The 14,918-nt window shown below is 46.1% G+C and overlaps 1 protein-coding gene across 13 annotated transcripts in view; it reads left to right on the plus strand.

Moving 5' to 3' along the window:
• Positions 1-14,918, plus strand: part of BRSK2 (BR serine/threonine kinase 2) — a 493,899-nt gene that overhangs the window by 263,233 nt on the left and 215,748 nt on the right. The gene's annotated exons all lie outside the window — the stretch shown is intronic.

Genomic DNA, 14,918 nt, shown 5'->3' on the forward strand with positions numbered 1-14,918 from the left:
GGCTACTGTTTAGTTATAGTCCTTTGCTTCAAACCCCACAGTAGAGCCCAGCATGGGACTATTTTTTTAATCTCACTCCTAGCCCGGCCCACAATACTCACTCCCACCTGATACCTGCAAAAACCTTAGATCCTGCAAATCCTGCAAGAGAGACAGATTCCCTCATGCTACTAAAAAATAAAAAGTAAGTTAATATATTGAATATATAAACAGAATTCAGACACAAGTTTTACAACTAAAAGAATAAAACAAAATTTGCTTAAACCATGTAAAATACTTTAACTCCTGTTATAATAAACATCAAATCTTTCTATCCCTTACTTAAATTTAAGTATTAAAACTTTTTTTTTTTTTAAAGAAAAACTTCTTTACATTGCTAAACTCTATTTATGACAAGCTGCTGTCATGGGTATATCACACGGAATGTCAAAACAAATTGCACCACAATTTTGCTTTAAAGGTGCAGATTTTTTTAATGATTATAAAAAGTAAGTTGCTTTAAAAAGCCTAGATTTTTTTAAACCACTTAAGCATCGTTTTTAGAACTTTGAAACATATCTTTCAAGTTGTTTATATATCAGGATTATTATTGCATTTTGAAAAACATTTAACAGAAAAACTGCTCACAGCAATAAGTTTTTGATGGTTTGAGCCTCTTTTTAAAATGTATTTCTAAGTGAATGATAATAAGGTCAACTTAAACAGCAGGTGTAGCCAAACTTGCATTTTGTTTTCCCACAAATTACTGCAGTCTGTGGGGTTTTGCCCACCTAATCCAGCCTGCAACAAAGTACATTTTACCTGCTCCCGCTATTATGGCAGTGGGTCCTGTGGGACACACAAGATCCCTGTCCCACTGCAGGACTCTACCCTAGGCTCTCAGGGCTGATGGAATCAATCCTCTGGTGCTCCTCACAGGGTTCTTCCTACCTCTTGGCTGATGTTTTAAAAATAAGTGGTGGGGGGAGACTCACAACCAGACGTACTCAGTAAGCTCTCCTTTTCCTACTGTTCCAGGCAGTGTTCCTCTAGGACAGGGGTCTCAAACACGTGGCCCAAGGGTTGCATGAAGCCCACTGAGTTATTTCCTGCAGCCCACCATAGCCACACACACACACACACACACACACACACACACACACACACACACACACACACACACACACACACACACACACACACACACACACACACACACACACACACACACACACACACACACACACACACACACACACTCTCTCTCTCTCTCTCTCTCTCTCTCTCTCTCTCTCTCTCTCTCTCTCTCTCCTGCCTCGGCCATGGTGTGGGGTTTGGAAACATCATCACAGTAAGGTTGTTGTGTTGCTGAAGAAAGAGAACCACCCAGAAGACTTTTATATCCCTGGAAAAATTCTGATTAAATAGGAAAATGAAATAAAATCCTCCCCCCAAAATACACACAAACACTCTCATGTTCACATTTACAAAGGCAGTCTCTTGCATGTTGCTGAGCTTGCGCGCACACTCTCTCACATTCAGATTTATATGAAAATCGCTTCTACGTTGCAGAGTGCATGCACACATACCTGTACACAAACACACTCAAGCTCACATTGACACTGGTAGTGTCTTGCCAGTTGCTGAGTGTACTTATGTGCATACACACAATCGCACGCAAATGCTCTTTTTGGTTTATCTTGAGCTTCGAGAATTACTACTGTCTTGTCTTCTTTTACCTCAGAAGACGAGTGGATTCGAAGCTTGTGCATGCCTGTGTGCGTGTTTGATAGCGCGTAGGTGGTGAACAAACTGTCAGAATGACTGGCACTCGTCAAAGAGCTCGAGTGCACAAACACATATGCAGCCCCCCTCTGCGACCCTAGTTTGTATTCCAGTGACAACCCATTTAGTGCAGCACAACTTCATAAGTGGGATTCTGTCTTCTATGTTCAAAGAAACAAAAAAGCACCTTGGTGTATGGAAAACATGGGGAAATAAAAGGGTTGTTTTTCCCTGGCTTCCTCCTGCCATAGGGAGTTTGGGACTAGGGATCTGTTACTGAATGTATAATGGAGAGTGTTTTGTTTTAATCTGGAGCTGGCGAGCAGCACTGAAAGCTCACTCACTTGTCATCTGTTTGAACAGTTAAAGAAGTTGGATAATTGTGTTTTCCTGTGGAGAAGAATCGCTCTCCTCCTCCTCTTTCCACCACATCCACAACTCAGCACAGTTTGAGTTATTCTTTAGGAGGGGAATTAAACAAGAATCAAGAGCACATGCTGTACCTGTCAGAAGAATAAACCTGTCAACAGTACATGGTGCTTTTCGCTCTCTAAATTTAGAGTGATCAATTGACGCATTTGGGCAAGTTATAGCAATAATTGAACCTATTTTTTCTCTGGCTTTTAGTTCCACAAATTGACATAAAAGCAGTCTGGCTCAGACATGTATGGTACCAACTGCAGACACACACACAATCTACTGCCTTCAGGCAGTACTCAGGGTCCTGCAATTATGTGTGCTACAAGGCCCTGGTCCACAACCTACTGAAGTCAATATGAGCCTTTTTATTCATTCCAATGGGCTTTAGATCAGGCCCATAATGACTGGACAGACAAATAGACCCTCCCCATATGGTTGGGTCTCAGAATTCAAGATTCAGACAGTCTGTATACCTTTAGCTAAGCCTGGCTTTTTATTTAATATCATCTATGTCTTCACACAATTTAACACCCTGACCCAGTGAGAGCGCTGTAAAAGCCACTTTTTTACCCATTCCTTTTGACTGCCTCCATCATATTCCCACCAAACTTCTGGCCCAGGGAGTAAGAAACCACAGCTAGGCTTCAAACTGGTTTCTCTAATCTCCAATCAGACTACTGATCAGGCCCAGGAATAAGCCTGCTCTGTACCTGCAGCCAGGGGCGGCTCCAGGCACCAGCGCGGCAAGCGCGTGCTTGGGGCGGCAAGCCGTTGGAGACAGCCTGCCGGTAGCTCTGAGCTCTCCAGTCCCACGGTTGCAGCGACAATTCAGCAGCGAGTGCACCGAAGGTGTGGGACCAGTGGACTTCCCGCAGAAACGCCGCCGAAGTCTGCCTGACTGCCATGCTTGAGGCGGCAAAAAACATAGAGCTGCCCCTGCCTGCAGTTGCTAGATAAAGGAGTGTACTACAAAGAACTGGATTCTGGTTGAGTCCTAACACTACACCATCTTCACAACCCTGATCCCCTGCACAGCCACCCCTCTCTCCCTGATGGAAATGCTTTATAGATTGTATATATCAATCACTGCCATACCACTGAGATTTAGAAGAAATGTAGGGGCCATTCTGTAACAGCACCAGGGTTTTTAAATTTTGAAATGGGAAGGTTCAGAGTATATTCTCCACAAGGCTGAAATTCTCATAGAGTATTTGCTGGAGCCTGCTGTGGGGGGTGCTAGGGCTCGGGGCTTCAGCCCCGTGAAGGACATCAGGGCTCAGGGTTTCAGCCTCGCAGGGAGCATTGGGGCTCAGGGCTACAGCCCCATGGGGTGTGCCAGCGCTCAGGGCTTCTGCCCCACAGGTTTGAAAATATTTAGTGGAGCTTCACTCCAGGCAGCTTCTGCTTCATTTAAGCCATGCTTCTCCAGATGGAACTACAGTGGGAAATTTTAGGGAGGCCAGATTCTTATGTAAAGCACCATGAGGTCTGTAATAACCACAAGGGGTCAGGACTTCAGGTTTGCATCTCATCAGAGAGACAGACAAGTTTGTCACGTCCTTGCCTTGTTCTCAATTTTTCTACCCAGCTTTAGTGAAAACAGAGTCCAGGATGGATTTCACCTACAGGTAGTAGGCTGAGCACTGTGCTGACCAAAGAATCTGAATGTCAGCCATGGATGCACCACAACTCCCATTGGGCATTCCTCTCTTTTGCTGGGGCAGAGCAAGTATCCGTTCTGGCTGGATGTAATTTATGTATCAAAGGCAACTCTTCTCTGCTTTCATGTCTGCCATGCCTAGAATCATAATGCTGGTAGCTGTTCACAGCAAGCTTGTAAGAAGTTACAGGAGACTGGTGATACCTCAGGATTGCCACAGAGCACATATGCTTCAGGAGCAATTTCAATAGGAAGCAAGGACAATTCAGCATCAGCACAATAGGTTAATGCACATTTTCCCCCTCTCCACTTCAAAATCTTTTACTGGGTTGTAAATGAAATTATTTTCTTGGTCGCAGTTCATGTTGGTCCATATTGCACAGCCTGGAATCCTCACTGGCAGCCGTTATTTGGGAGAGAACCGAGACTAGAATAGCAAGTGTTGCCTGTCAGATTAATGGTTCATTTGTCTTTAAAGAGGATGGAATGAGCACAGACGCAGGGCATGAGTTTTGAAGGTGTCTCGATCACATAGAGTCCCAACACAAGCATCACAATGTTGGTCCAGGCCCCATTAAGAACTGTGATACATCCCTGCTTATCTGAGACAAGCCGCTGAAGCAAAGACTTTACTTTAGTCTCGTCTATGCTGGAAACTACACAGTTTATTTAATTCGGGTATAAGCAGAAGTGAAAGTAAGCCAGTCCGGTACAGTACAGCGTACCAGCAAGAGCCAGTACGCTGTGCCGGACTGCACCGGCTTCTCTGACAGTGATTTAAAGGGCCCAGGGCTCCAGCCACTGCGGGGAGCCCTGGGCCCTTTAAATCACCGCTGGAGCTCCGGCAGCCAGGCTCGGGCGGGAATTTAAAGGGCCCGGAGCTTCAGCCCCTGTGGGGAGCCATGGGCCCTTTAAAGCGCCACCGAGCCCTGCTGCAGGAGCTCCGGCAGCACTTTAAAGAGCCCGGGGCTCCCCACAGCGACCAGAGCCTCGGGCCCTTTAAATCACTGTTGGAGCCCCTGCCGCCCTGTGGTAGCCGCAGTAGGGCTCCCGCAGTGATTTACAGGGCCCGAGCGCCATGGCAGCCGGAGCCCCAGGCCCTTTAATTTGCCCCTGAGCCCCGGGACCTTTAAATCTTGAAAGGCCCCACCTCTTCTGGTTGAGGCCACACCTCTTCCTGTTGAGGCCATGCCCCTGCTCAGGACACCAGGGTACCGGTAAGTCCTTTAAGTTACTTTCACCCCTGGGTATAGGCCACACCACTAAAAGAACTCTTCTGCGAGCATGGGCTGAGTCTTCACACTGCTAACTGACAAAGCTATGCCAGCAAAGCTTTTAAGTATAGACCAGACCTCAGTCTGTGTTTCCAGCAACTGGCCATAAAGAACTGGCAAGAGTTTGAGAAAAAGCTGGAAGGGCTGAATCCTGATCCAGTTAACAGTTAGGCCCAGAACCATCACATGGAGCTGGATGCTGCGTACTATCGGTTTGCTTTGCCATGATTAGAGCATGCTTATCTGTCTCTCTAATGGCAGATTTTTAGGCATTTGGGTACATCCTCTTTGCTTCTGGGATCCACCAGATGCTAGGTCTGAACATGTCCCCCTGGCTCCTGGCATACTGGAGAAGCTAAATCCACTGTGGATACAATATTGACATGTTGGTCTGTGCATGAAGCATGCTCACATAGCAGTGATCTGTGTCCATAGGCATTCTTCATGCAGATACGAGTGCCCTCCGCTACACTGCGCACTCTGCATTGCGGTGGGGACTAGAACTCATAACCTTCAGTTCCAAAAATGCTGGCCTCAGCCTCTTCCACTAAAGGAAAATATTTTTTACTTATCAGGACTAATAGGGCTCACCTATTCTCTTTTTGGGCCAGCTACTAGATAGTGACATAACTATAGTCATATGTGGGCTGTTTCTCCTTTAGAGCAGAGTGGGGGATAACTCAGTGGTTTGAGTATTAGCCAGCTTAAAACCAGGGTTGTGAGTTCAATCCTTGAGAGGGGCTATTTAGGGATCTGGGGCAAAAATCTGTCTGGGGGTTGGACTACCTGAGCTCCCTTCCAACCCCAGTATTCTATAAGGTAGTAGTATATATAATTGTCCCACCTGTATATTAGGACACTTTGCATTCCTGACCTGTTTGCTGTTTAATACATGATGGCAATCTGTGCCTATGCAGTGGCTCCATGCTGTGGGGTAACAGTAGCATCAGCATACATCAATGAAAGTCATGTTGGATGATATTCACCCTCAGTAACACAGACCAGTGGGAAGATGGAAAAGAGTTTAATCTTAAACTTTGCTACTTGTGCCAGTATCTCACTGCATGATGTTTGTTCCATAGCATCTCCAGGGGTTCCCAGGTGTTACCACAGATGGAAATGGAGGTTTTCAAAAGTGACTTGAGATCTGGGGATGCACAACTTGAGACACCTGAAAGGGGGCTGCATGTTCAGAGGGCAGGTGCTCCAAATTTTCTGAAAAGTCAGACCCTTTTAAAGTGTTTTAAGTTGGGCACCCAAAATCACTGGTCACTTTTGAAAATTTAGGCCAAATATGCCAGGCTACACCAAGGTCACCCAGTGGTTTCATACTGAAATGCCTGTGGATGTTTTCACCTTTCGGGTAAGTCAAGGCATCTCTAAAATGGGAAAGTCTTAATAAGAAAGACATGGGATAGGTCTCTTTCTTCTATTTCTAGTAGGTACCACTTGCAGGCACTTCTTTTAATACACCTGGTGCACTAAATATATGCTTCCCACATGACTCCAATTCTGTGCATTCAGTTAAAAAGCCAGCATGTCAATCCTGAATTTTTCCTGACTCCAGCTTTCCCACTGCTTCAGCAGGCAGAAGCATACCAGAACTATTATCTGCTGGTTCCCAGCAGAGAAGAGGACAGGCCCAAATGCCAAAAAAATACATCAATAGGCTTCAGCAGTGGCAAAATCAATCAACAGGACAACAGTGCCCAGTTTCATCTGAAGCCTGTGGGCCAGGAAAGCTTCTGGCTGTTAACTATATCTGGGGTGTTTGCTTTTTAGACATCAAGAACTGGGGAGAAAAACAACAAAGAGTCCTTGTGGCACCTTAAAGGCTAGTAGATGTACGTATTTTAGACTTTAAGGTGCCGAAGGACTCTTTGTTGCTTTTTACAGATCCAGACTAACAAGGCTACCCCTCTGATACTGGGGAGAAAAGCTATCTGTTGCTTGCTGCTGGAGAGATTGCAGTTCTGTGTAACTAAGTAACTAGGGCTAGTAAGTCAAACAGGTAGGGATATCACTCAGATATTTAACTGTTTACAGCTTCCTTAGAAGAATTTGCTCTCGGGTCAAATCCTGCAATGTTTTGGAAGTACCTCCATGGAATCCAGGAGGAGATTGTCACAATGAATTCTATATAAGAGATTGCTGTATAGTGTTAATCAGTGGGTAGAAATGCTTAGTATGTGTATAGGGGGAGCGGTGTCTAGCATAAACTACTTACTATCGAGGAAGTCAGCCCAGTGTGACCCATCTCTCAAATATTTTGTGCGAAAGCTACTTTTTAAGTTTCTTTTTCTTCTCAGATTTCCTTCCTAATGCCCCTGAAATAAATCCCCTCATTCTAATGTTCTTATCTCTTTTCTTTGATGAAATTTCTCTCTACCCTCCTACTCTCTCAGCTGTCCCTGAATTACCTTCCTAAATCCATTCTGTCCTTCATTAACCTCCTGTTGTCCCTCACTGCCCAGGACACCACTTTCAAAGCGGGAGAAAGTGAGTGAGAGAGCGAGCATGTTATCCTCTCTCTGGTTATTACATACTCATTTTATCCACCTCCCTATCTTTTGAAGCAGCCCCTTGATTTTTAAATCCAGTGGCTAGCAGCCTTTGCTCATACTGTGTCCTGTCCCTTCAGAAGTGGTCTTGCTTGAAAGTGAACAGGAGGGGACAATGGTCAGGGAAGGAAAATCTACATCTGTACTGCACAGTCATTGAGTATAGCATTTCCACTCCTTTCTGTGTGCTTGAGGGGCACACACACACACATATAGCCACTGAGGCTGGACCTGGCACCTGATTTGCATGTCGGCGCGACCAGTGGCAAGCCCTGGAAAGTTTGTACAAGGTTGGGACATGGGAGCTGAGCCTGGCAATGACCATGGGATCAAGGAGAAAGAGCTGGATGCCAGGAATCAAGCTGGTGGGGAGGTGGGAGAGATTAGAGCTTCTCTCTGCAATCGAAGGCAGATGTCAATTCTTGACTCTTCCTGTGAGAGGGCCTGCGAGTGACCTCAAGTGCTCTGCTTTACAACGGACAGACCGAGCCCCAAGATGCTTTTTGAAGCATGAGAACTGAAAGACAGCTGAGATTGGGAGGTCTCCCCTGCACTGGGCATTAAGAATGCAGGGCCCACTGGTCTAAGGTGGGTCACCATGCCCCTGAGGAGGGAGGAATAATAGACTGTACTACCCTGGGGGATCAGAGTGCCCCAAGAAGAGGAACTGCAAACACAACATAAACGAAATGTGATTGTGTAGTAGTAATGATAATTCCTAGCTCTTGTACAGTGCTTTTCATCCACAGTTGTCAAAGCAATTTTCAAAAGGGGGGGGGATCGGAATCGTTATCCCCATTTTACAGATGGGGAAACAGAGGCACAGGGAGGGGAAGAAACTCACCCCAGATCCCCCAGTAAACCGGTAGTAGAGCCAGGAATTGAATTCAGGTACCAATCCAGTGCCCTACCCACCAGTATAAGCTTTTTATTGCTTTTTATTGCCACTTGAATATATTACTTGTGCTTCTGTCACTTGCATAAATATGGTCTGTTATGGGTTAGATCACAGAACCCCCCTTGGGAGCTGCCATCTGATGTGCCAAAACTACCTCTGCTCCTGCTTTCCCTGCCAGCTCGGGACCCCAGCACCCTGTCTTGCTGAGCCAGACATTCCTATCTGCTGCAACAAAGACCCAGGGTCTGAATTACTTGCCCCAAAGCTGCAGGTTTACCTGAAAGCAGCAAACAGAAGTGTTCCTGTCTTTAACACTCAGATGCCCAACTCCCAGTGGGGTCTGAACCCAAATAAATCTATTTGACTCTGTATAAAGCTTATACAGGGTAAACTCATAAATTGTTCGCCCTCTATAACACTAATAGAGAGATATGCACAATCGTTTGCTCCCCCAGATACTAATACATACTTTGAGTTAATTAATAAGTAAAAAGTGATTTTATTAAATACAGAAAGTAGGATTTAAGTGGTTCCAAGTAGTAGTAACCTTATGCAAAAGATATATAAAAGGGTGAAACAGAACAAAGGGAGGGTAAGAGACATCATGAAGAATCCCCTAGCTACCATCTGAGCTGGAACAAGAACTGTGCCAGGGGAAAGAATTGTGCCCAGGCCTGGAAGGTGTCCAGTCTGAGGAAAAAACTCACTGAACCATCTCTGAGGGTGAGATTATTTGTATTCAGTTTGATCAGACATAGATTTGTGCATTTTATTTTATTTTGCTTGGTGACTTCGGCAGCAGGTCCTTCAGAGCTGCTGAAGACCTGGAGCGAGTGAAGGACCCACCGCCAAAGTGGCGCTGAAGACTCGGAGCACCGCCTGATGAGCACAAGCCCCACTTGTTTTTTACATGTTTTTTTTTTTTTAAGTCATCCCTGCTGGGGCCTCGACAAAACTGTTCGAATTGGTCCCCCCACTTCCTAAAGCCAGCCCTGCTCCCCAGTCCTCTCTCAGCTAGTATTGAAAATGGTTTAATTGAGGGGTAGGCCAGCTTTTTGGTCTGAGGGCCACATCGGGGTTCCAAAACTGTGTGGAGGACCAGGTAGGGAAGGTTGTGCCTACACAAACAGCCTGACCCCTGCCCCCTCACACTTCCCGCCCCCTGACTGCCCCTCTCAGAACCCCTGACCCATCCAACCCACCCTGCTTCTTGTCACCTGACCTCCCCTCCTGGGACCCCCTACCCCTAACTGCCCCCCGATACCCACCCCATATCTAACCCCCCCTGCTCCCTGTCCCCTCACTGCCCTGACCCCTATCCACACCCCCATCCCCTGACAGGCCCCCTGGGACTCCCATGCCTATCCAACCGCCCCTGCTCCCTGTCCCCTGACTGCCCCCCCCCGGAATCTCCTGCCCTTATCCAACCCCTCTGCTTCCCTCCCCCATGCCATGCTGCACAGAGCACCAAGACTGGCAGCCACACCGTCTGGCCAGAGCCAGCCACACTGCTTGCAGCCCTGCCACCCTGAGTGCTGGTGGCATGGCAAACTGAGGCTGTGGGAGAGTGGGGACAGCAGGGGAGGGACCGGGGACTAGGCTCCCCGGCCAGGAGCTCAAGGTCCAGGCAGGATGGTCCCACAGGTCGTAGTTTGCCCACCTCTGGTTTAATTGCTAGTATAGAAGGGACGGACACTTTCAAAGGCATTATTGGAAAGCTGAGACCGATTAGCCCTATGTATACTAGGAAATTGATCCATTGTTGCCCATTATTGCCAGTAATTGTTTCTTATGAATCTGCAGTGAAAGTTGTTGCTTTGAGCACATAACCCTGTTCAGAAATAGCTTCCCAACAGACTTGATGAAATCAAGTTTCAACCGTGCTTTCTTTAAAAGAATTATAAGCACTGGTGCAAGAAGACCTGCTGTTGAGAGCTCTGTTTGCAAGTTGGTCCATGTGTGAGTATAGATGCGCTTTTAAAGGCAGCTCCTTTGGTTCAAGGTTGAGATTAAAACTCATAAAAAAAAAAGAGATTTATTTTCCCACTGATTTTTTTCATGAGAATAAAATTCCATGTTGAAATTATTGAATCAAAACATTTCAGTTTTCTATAAGAAATTTTTGAAATGAAATGGACTGAAATATTGTAAACCTCAACATCAAATGTTACTTCGTTTGGATTTTATAAACCAAAAAAAAAATCTTTTTTTTTCCAATTTTCAGGATGTTTCTCCTATCCCCCCCACCCTTTATTTTGTCTTTTTACTCCCTCCCTTTTTTCGCTGGGATTTGATAAAGTGGGGAAACACCATTTTTCACATCTTTTTAATGTGCAATTAAAACTTCCTTTTCCCCACTTTCTAACTGTCTTCCCACTTTTGCCAGTTAGAAAACATTACGAAAGGTGGGGAAATGGGGCAAGCCTCACAAAAAGCAAACACATACCCAGGATTTTTTACTAAAATATTTTGTTTTGTTTTGTTCTTTAAATGGAAAATCTACCAGTTTCATCAAAATGAGTTTTTTTCTTTTTGAAAAATTTCAGTTTCTGTGAAACCCTGTTTTCCAGTTCAGGTACGATTTGTCACAAAATTTTCAACCAGATCTAGTTGAGACACACTAGTTTGGACAGACTTTCACTGCAGCTACCCATGTGTTCCTATTCTGTGGCTAAATAGGTAACTTCAGTTTCCAGATTAGTCAGTCCTTTCATAAACAGCAGAATTCCTCCCACCTGTTCAGCAAAAAAAATGCAGTGTGGACACAAGGTGCTGTTTGAATCTGGAATAGACTGCTACTTAATCATAGATTATTAGTGTTGGAAGAGGCCTTAGGAAGTCATCTAGTCCAACCCCCTGCTCAAAGCAGGACCAATCCCCCACTAAATCCCCAAATCCCCCTTAAGGATTGAACTCACAACCCTGGGTTAGCAGGCCAATGCTCAAACTACTGAGCTGTCCCTCCCCTGGGATATGATTATATAATGGTCCAGGGTCCTTAGCAACAATAAGTGAGTGGAATGTTATATTAATAAGTGTAGACTATGATCATATCAGAAAGTGTATGTGTGAAATGTGATGACTGTCCATTGGAAAAGAGGGTACCTCTTGTATATAGGTTCAACTGTGTGAGTAGGTGGGTTCGTTTTCAGAGTGAGCTGGCTTGTAAAGCGAGTGGGCCAGATCTTTACGTGCAATTGCTGTAAATTGGTGAAGCTCCATTGATTTCAGTTGAGCTCTGCCAAGTTATACTAGCTGAGGATCTGAACTTATGTGTGGGTGAATCATCATGACTTTACAAATAGTGTAGTAGTTCCTAATTTCTCTCTTCCTGCCTAAATCTTGTATGATTAGTGTTCCATTTATTATTCAGGATTTCTTTACTCAGTATTCTAATGTAGGTTAGTACAGGATTATTTAGACAAAGGGAAAAAATCCTATAGTGCATGCTTCCTGTATCTGTTATAAATACTCAATATACAATGAAACTTGTCAAGTTAACACTCGGGGACCACCAAAAATCAGTTGCTTAATGATCTTCTCATAAAGATGAAACAGAATTGCAGTCAATATGGACCTGATCCAAAACCCAGTAAATCAGTGGCAAGACTCCCCTATAGATTTTCTATGTTTGGGGATACTTTAAGGTATTCTCTTAAGAGAGTAGGTTCAATACATTTTTCACTATAGTAGAATATTTTGTAATAAGAAGAATAAGAATACTTAGTATTCATATTGCACATTACAAGATCAAAGCACTGTATGGAGATTAACTGATCTTTATAACTTCCCTGTGAAGTAGGGGAGTAAATGTTGTTATCCCCATTTTACAGATGGAGAAATTGAGTCATAAAGACGAAGTGACTTGCCCCAGACCACATAGCAAGTTTAGTGGAAAAGCCAGGAGTGTAACTCAGGACCCCTTGACTACCTGTGATGTGCTCGTTCCACCAGACGACACTGCCTAATTCTCTGAAATGCTGCACAACCAGTACTTTCTGGCTTGGAATATACAGCTTTTTTCCTTCTAATTTCCTACATTTGCTACTCCCAGTGCAGCTCCTCTGATGGCATAGCTTTTAACTTCGCTAGATGGCGCACCAGTGCAGTTTTGCCTTTGTTTAGGGGAAATGTAACTTATAATTTTTGTATGTGCTTTTTATCATCTAAATATGCAGGCTAAATGTTTGTGTTTTCATTATATCTCTCTCTAAAAGTTTATTTAATTTAAACAGAATTAGAGAGTATTTTCTATGCCATTCGAGAACCCTCACATGACAAATCCTGCTCTCATTTATACTGGGATGAATTCAGAGTAACTCAGTTGATTTCAGTATAACTGAAAGAATTTTGCCCAGCATAAACTGAATAGAGGACTTGAAAGGAAATAATTTAACAGCCAGTCGGAATAACACACCTGGCAAATGCAGAGATGTAGTAAAAAGTTACCTTTTTTTTTACAAGCAGAGAAGATATTGCAGGTTCTAGCAATATTTCATATGATGAGCATTGATAAGTAGCTCTTACCTACCTGTAAAAAGGTTAAAAATCCTTTTTAACTGAGCCTATTGTAGAGAGATCAAAGATTTGGGTTTGAGCAGAATGGGAGGATTCAGGAAGTAGAGGAATTATTGTGCACATGATTAAGTCTATCCCCTATTCAGCAAAGCATTTAAGCACATGCAGAGTTTTAAGCATGTGCTTAAGTCTTATGGGTCTTAAGCACAGGTTTAAGTGCTATGCTGGAAAGGGATGGGTTTGAACATATGCTTTAAGTTAAGTACATTTTGCTGAATTGAGGTCTTGGTGAGATTCAGGAACTTAAGGACCTGGGTAACTGGAAGTTTCAAGATTGTTGCTGCGTGCACCAAAACTGAATTTGACTTAGATGTTTTAGAATCATAGAAATGTAGGGCTGGGAGGGACCTTGATAAGTCAGTAAGTCCAGCCCCCTGTACTGAGGATGGACCAAGTAAACCTAGATCAGGGGTGCTCAACCTTTTTCTCTCTTAGGCCCCCCTCGACATGCTATAAAAACTCCAGGGCCCAGTGTATGTGTTTGTGTGCGCGGGGGTGGCCTCAGGGCAGGGGCCTTGGGCATAGGTGTAGTTTGACTTCTATTACAGGGGGGCGGGGGCCAGCAGGGCTCGAGCCACCTCCACATGGCAGGGTCCAGGGAGGGAGTGCCACCTCCATCCCCTGACTCACCTCAGCAGGCCACCCAGACTGTCTGGGTTGCAGGGAGCCTCGGGGAGGCGCAACCGAAAATTATAACTCAAAGGTGGTGGGCTTAGCTCAGAAATTTTGAAAGCAGCTGTGTGCAGATGGAGTAGCTCAAGGTGCAGTGACGGGGTAGCTGGGGCTGTGTGCACACGGAGTGGCTATGGGTGCAGGGAGGCGGGTTGCTAGGGCTATGTGTGGACAGGGGGGTAGCTCAGGGTGCAGGGAGGGGGTAGCTAGGGGCTATGTGCGGGCAGGGGGGTAGCTCAGGGTCTAGGGAAGGGGTAGCTGAGGCTGTGTGCAGTGAGAGGGGTAGCTCACGGTGCAGGGAGAGGGGTACTAGGCGCTGTGTGTGGGCAGGGGGTAGCTCAGGGTGCAGGGAGAGGGGTAGCTCAGGGTGCAGGGAGGGGGTAGCTAGGGGCTATGTGTGGGCAGGGGGTAGCTCAGGGTGCAGGGAGAGGGGTATTAGGGGCTGTGTGCTGGGAGAACTCCCCTGCGGTTCCTGTTCCCGGAGAGGTCTGCCAGCCACGGAGACGGGTCTCCCCACGCAGGCAGCTCTTACCGGCTGCCTCTGCAGGAGCAATGGGAGCTGAGGAGCAGCTTCAACGCGGGGCACCAGCAGGAGGAGGGAACGCTGCCGCTGCCTGCTCCATGGCACCAGCCAGAGCAGCAGCTGCCCTGCACTGCCTGGCTCCAGCTTCCTACCTCTGACCTGGCCAAGGGGCGGGGAGATGAGATGGGCAGGGGAGGTGTGGAGCTGCCCCAGGGACTGCCATGCTCTTGTGCTGCAGTTGGCGGAGGGGGGAGGGCAATGCCCTCCATGTCCTCAACTCTGCCCATGGGCTCAGGGCTTCTGCCCCACAAGGAGCATCAGGGCTTGGGACTCCGGGATTCAGCCCCGTGAGGGGCGCCAGGGGGCACTGGGGATTGGGGCTTCTGCCCCGTGCCTCCTGGCTTCAGCCCTGTACCTCCCGGCTTCAGCCCTGTGTGGGGCACCAGCAATCAGGGCTTCAGCTGCAGGGCCACGGACCCTCAGTTGAGAACCGCTGACCTAGACTATCCATGACAGGTGCTTGTCCAACCTGTTCTTAGAAACCTCTGACGATGGGGATTCCACAACT

This window comes from Gopherus flavomarginatus, chromosome 5, assembly GCF_025201925.1.
Source record: "Gopherus flavomarginatus isolate rGopFla2 chromosome 5, rGopFla2.mat.asm, whole genome shotgun sequence".
Taxonomy (NCBI): domain Eukaryota; kingdom Metazoa; phylum Chordata; order Testudines; family Testudinidae; genus Gopherus; species Gopherus flavomarginatus.